The 5,545-nt window shown below is 49.6% G+C and overlaps 1 pseudogene; it reads right to left on the reverse strand.

The window, feature by feature from the left end:
- Positions 1-390: 390 nt before the first annotated feature.
- On the reverse strand, positions 391-2,164 carry LOC119463600 (uncharacterized; annotated as a pseudogene).
- Positions 2,165-5,545: the final 3,381 nt, after the last annotated feature.

A 5,545-nucleotide genomic window follows, 5' to 3' on the forward strand; every position in this document is an offset into this window, starting at 1 on the left:
TCTTACCTTTACATACACACAGAAGTGGACTCGCTCACTATCAAAGTAAAAAAAAGACGATGAGTTCTTGTCAGCAGTAGACAAGCTGCGAAACTTATTTTTGAGCACTTTCTTAGAGCATTGCATGAATGTGCAGACATCTGAGGTGAAGTCTTTTAGCATTGTCCAAGAGCCAAGGTAATATATTAGTTACAAGTGCCGCGCCATCCAATTTCCAACATAGAACAAAGACAACAGTGCCTTTTAATAAGAACAATACTTATTTCTACACATCTGATACATTTCATACCGACATGTACAGCCTCATATGTCGCAGTAAAGCTAGTCATTTTAAGCCTTCATGTCTAAATGAAAATTGTGCAATATTTTTTTTTCCTTTCTCCTGCCTCATTATTTCTGTAGCATAGCAAAAATGTGTCTCTTCAGGTTTGTTAACACTCCTAGCACTTGAAGAATCTCATCACCATAGCCAGTGAGCTCATGTGGTATCCTGCGTGTAATGATGTCATAAATTTTGAGCCTCTGAATCATTCTTTCTACATGAATGCGCACGGAGGCGGTTTCATATGTGGCACCCACTTCATACTCTGTGAATCGTGGGCTGGTAGCAAAAGGTTGCATCACCAACGTTGCATCCTGCGCTCCAACACCTGTTTTTTATGCTTGGAAATCCTTTATCGGCTAAGACGACATCTCCTGGTTCAAGAAGGGACAAAAAACCTGATTCAGCAGTTAGCGTGCCACCACTCGTTAGACCTCCAAACCCCTTTCAAAGAAAAGTGATAAGCCCATTCGGTGCTATTCCAACAAGGTACTTGATTGTGCGCCTTCCATTGTAGTCTGAATGCCAGATGCTTGGATTTTCGATTCCTGGAGGCACTTCAGTTTCAAGTTCAGTGCAATCTATGACAACTCTGCATTTTGGATAGTGTAGTTTGAAGCATGGAGGTAATGTGGAGAGAACAGCTGCTTGTGACGGCCAGTATAGCCATTTACTTGTTGCAGCATGGATGTTAACAAGTAGACCCTTGAAGGTACGAGACGCTGTTTTGTGGATGCCAAAAAGAACACCGACAGAAGAGAATGGCAGCCCATGCTTTAAGTTTGATCAAAAATAACAAAAAACTTGTTTTCAATAGACAGCTCATTCAACTTTTTTGGAGCAGGTGGCAGTATGCTTAACAGCAGAGCAAATAATGAAAAATCAGTCACTGTAAACACAGAAAGGTGTTTTCATCATACTCAAGAGATCTGAACCCCGCGGAGAAATGCCAGCCCACGGCTTTTGCCAGAAAAGCCCGGACTTCATGTGCTGCCCAAGCCTATGCTGCACACTTCCTTGTGACTGATGTAGGATGACGTATTTCCATCGCACAACTCTCATATAAATCTGAAGTTCATGCTGAAAGTAGCGTTGCCGCCTTCCGTCATTGTTGAGGCCTGAAACCAGCATTTAAAACCAGCTTAGTAGTACATCAGTCACATTAAATGCAACGAAAAGCACAAACAATTATATGTTATAAACTTTAGCTTACATCGACACGATGTATGTCATCTGCAGACTGGTCGCAGTCGGAGGCACTTAAGTTGTCACTGTGAGGCATGTGCTGTCTGAAATCTGTGGTTCGGGGCTGGTGACAACCCCTGGTTGTTGACTGTCACAACTGGATATCTGTCGTTCCTCCTCCATCTTTTGCTCCTGGCCCTTTCTTTTTCTGGCAAAATAAGCATTATAATAAAAAATGTATTATACTCAAGTCATCAATAAAGTATATTATTATAAAGACTGTGTCGTTTAGCATTTCGGGTGGCAGTCACATCCAAACATTATTGGTTCACTGAAGCACCGCGACCGCGCAACGAAATCTACTCTCAACGCACAAAATCAATTGGCCTTAGCCACACTACCCCAAGCTGAGGGCAAATTTATATATATATATATATATATACGCTGTACCTCGCATAAGGGTAAACTTACACAGGCCCAGTCGATGCCTTGTACGCAGCGGGAAATATTGAGGGGAAGTAAGCGGGGTAGCCTTCCTTATTAAATTTCGTGCCACCGACGAAATGTTTGCTGCATATCCTGGTATGGATGGCAGGTGTCCTGTTGCTGCCATAATTGCTGTAAAAGCGACCGATTCCACGTTAACTCACTTGGCATAACGCCGGAACATAAAACAGCTTACTTCTGCTGCCGGACGAGCGCGATCCAGCGTTGACGCCGTTCTACTTCATACGGTCGTCTCAGAAACCTGTAAAACTTCGTTCCGGGTGAGTTGCTATACGGGGTGTTGCAGCCCACTACGCAACAATTCGTGTTGAACTTCGGCATTGTACCGAAAAGGCTACAGCTACGCGCGAAACGCTTGCACAGACAGGCTTTCCGAACGGAAGCGGGCCGGTCTGATCCTGCCGGGTGCCCGCTCGCTGCCGCGAAGGGGGCCCTAGTAGGCGCGGGAACTACGTTCGCAACCAGCCCATAGGGCATTTTTCCGCTTCCCAATAGCAAGCGCTTGCGTTGCTCAGTGGTACAGTGTCTGAATCCCACGCAGCGGGCACCGGCTCGATCCCGGCGGGAACCGGGTACTTCTACCGCATTTCCGGCGATAGGGGTTACGGTCTCCAACGGCGGCGGCGGCGGACACCATCGCGAACCGAAATGGCTACTGAAATAAGCCCATAGCAGCTTACGCTGTAATAAGCGTTCTTAGACGACATCGGGCTGGATCGCACGCGCCATCGGCCGCGGCGTCCGCAGAGCTCTACCGGCACTATCGCTGGCTGTCAGCGGAGCCGTCTGTGGCCAACGAGCCGTTGTGAAGTGTTTTGTCGCTCGCAGAGGCCGTATACTATTGATAGCGTTCGTTTAAAGCGAAGGAGCTTCGTGCACAGTTGTTTCTATTGTATTTACCGACTAGGATATGAAGTCTTCCGAGCGTACAAACTGGGGCACTGGATCTGGGCTCGCTCGCTCGGGACCACTCGCTCGCTCTTTGTGGTCCACTTCCCGTGTGCCCTGAATCGTCGTATGCCGCATGCCGGAGCAGCAACGAGCGAATTGACCTTCGTGCTGACGCTCGCATCAACGCGAACTTAGCCGCGAAAACACGGCGCAGGGCGCACTCTGTCGCCACCGTATAGACGGATTTCAAAATACGGCGGCCCGAGCGCGTGCGCGCCGTGATGAACGCGCAGAACTCCTCCATACGCTCTCCCCGGAGCCTTGTGGCCCGGCGGGCGCACGCGGCCACTTGGGCCACCCACAGTAGAACGCGCCCCCCCCCCCCCTCCCTATCCTCCCTCCTGTTGTGCCTAGCGGTTCTTCGGGACAAAGGACGCCTCACCGACCGACATGCAGCTGCGCGGTTCGCGCTTCATCGTTTCCCGAGGCCGGGGAGAGTCACCGTTACCTGGGACTAATTAAGGAGCAATTAGACCCCAGGCTGAAATGAAAAATCAGCCTCTTGCGCCGCTAAAACGGCAACGTCGCTCTTGGTGCGTTTCCGTAAAGCACCTGCACCCACCCGGACTATGACGGGGCTCGGCGGTATCCTCTGCGAAGGTCAGTCTCTTGATTGACAAGCTGGTCGTCATGGAGAGACCACTAATCCTTGAAAATCAGGCATTTCCACGGGAGCACCTGCGACGTTTGGTTCCCAAGTTGCCACCCGTTGCCTGGTATGCGGTGGGGGACGAGCAACATTGGAGACGGAGCCCGGCGGAACGCTGCCACATTGTGGCCGGGATATTGCGACCAGGTCGAAGATGATGATTGGCCGAGGACTACAGTGAATTCCCTCAACGAGTGAAAGGGGGAAATGAACTGATGAAAAGCGGGGCTTGAGTGTTGTGTGCACGCTCGGACATGTAAAGACGCTAGCATGTAGACGGCTCCAATATCATGGAGTCCTTCGTGTAAAATACCATGTACATATGTATATAAAACCCTTTTCTGATCTATCTGGACGCCTCCTTTTCTTAGTACGTGCCACGTCGCCAGATATGGAACCTTCGTGGCCGCTAGGACCCTCGGACTTCGCAAAACACCGGAGCGTTGCGCGCAACTGCAAGACGGCGCACTTCGTTCCCTCTTCCCTCCTCGCGTGCGCGAGATTGAGCCGCGATCGCCAGCTCACCGTGGCACGCTTTCACTGGCACATGCATCAGGCTGCGAGCTGCGACAATTTTATCACCCTTGGACTTTATACGGAACCTCATGGTGACGGTGACGGCAGAAATGGGCATGTAGTATCCATGTAATTGCTATTGCAATACAAAGTGGCACTTCGGCACTGATAGATAAAAGAGCAGGCAGCGCGCTTGGGCTTTCATTGTGAAAGAAAGAGGCATACAAGAGATATGTCAAACCGTAACAGACAGTTGTGACACTGACTGACACTTTCGAGGTGCTTCGAAAGATTTACATCATCCCTATTTACTCGCCGTGGTTGTTTAGTGGCTATCGTCGTCGCTGCAGAGCATGAGGTCGGATGATTAAATCCCGTCGAATGCGGCCGCATTGTGCTGGGGGTGAAATGCGAAAACACTAGTGTTCTTAGATTTAGGCACATACTAAAGCACCCTAGGTGGTCATATTTACTCTAGAGTCTCCCACTACGGCGGTCTGCGGCACCGACGAAACTATTGACCACCTGCTGTGCCACTGTCCACGATATGCTCAAGAAAGACAAGATCTTGCTAACGCGCTAAAAAAACTGGACGATCGGACGCTTTCCGTGCAGGTGCTGCTGGAACACCGCCCCCATCGCTCGTCGGCCCATAAAGCGGTGAAGGCACTTTTGTGCTTCTTGAGGACGACGGGCTTGTGTCAACGTCTGTGACTATTAGTGCACTAACACACGCGTCAGCGAACTAACCGCTCATTTCTCTTCTTTCCTTCCCTCCTCTCTCTCCCTGTCATCTTTGTGTTCCCTCTTCCCATTCCCCCGGTGTAGGGTAGCCAACCGGACGTTATCCTGGTTAACCTCCCTGCCTTCTGCCTTTCTCTTATTTCGTCCCTCCCTCCTCCAACTACGGCGTGCCTCTTAATCAGATTGTGGTTATGGCAGGAAAAACCGCATATTTATAATTATTTAGCAGCCTCATCGGCAACAATGCAGACTAAGAGGAAGGCAGAGTTCCATGTTTGTAAGGCAAGTAGTACCATGGGAAAGGAAAAGGATAAGTCGAAGAGGAGGGAGAGCGGCGGAGAGTAGCGATTGCTAGGTTCCCGTTTTAACGAGGCAGGAAAGGAGAAAACGGTCACTGCGCAGTGCAACATATATATAGGACAAACTAACAGGTGGGTTTAACATGCGCCTTGGGGAGCACGCGTGAGCACGCAAAAGCGACGCTTCGTTACACTTCGTTACATTGCAGCCCATCACTGCAAGGGCCGTACTTGCCAGCCGTTCTTAAATGAAACGGATATCCTAAGCACTCACTTTAATCAAACTACACAAGACAATGTGGAAGCATTGCACATAAGCAAATATGGGGACTTATGCATTAGTCAGGCTTCTATCGCTCTCAGCGATAAAGA

The sequence above is a fragment of the Dermacentor silvarum genome, chromosome 9, assembly GCF_013339745.2.
Source record: "Dermacentor silvarum isolate Dsil-2018 chromosome 9, BIME_Dsil_1.4, whole genome shotgun sequence".
Classification (NCBI taxonomy): domain Eukaryota; kingdom Metazoa; phylum Arthropoda; class Arachnida; order Ixodida; family Ixodidae; genus Dermacentor; species Dermacentor silvarum.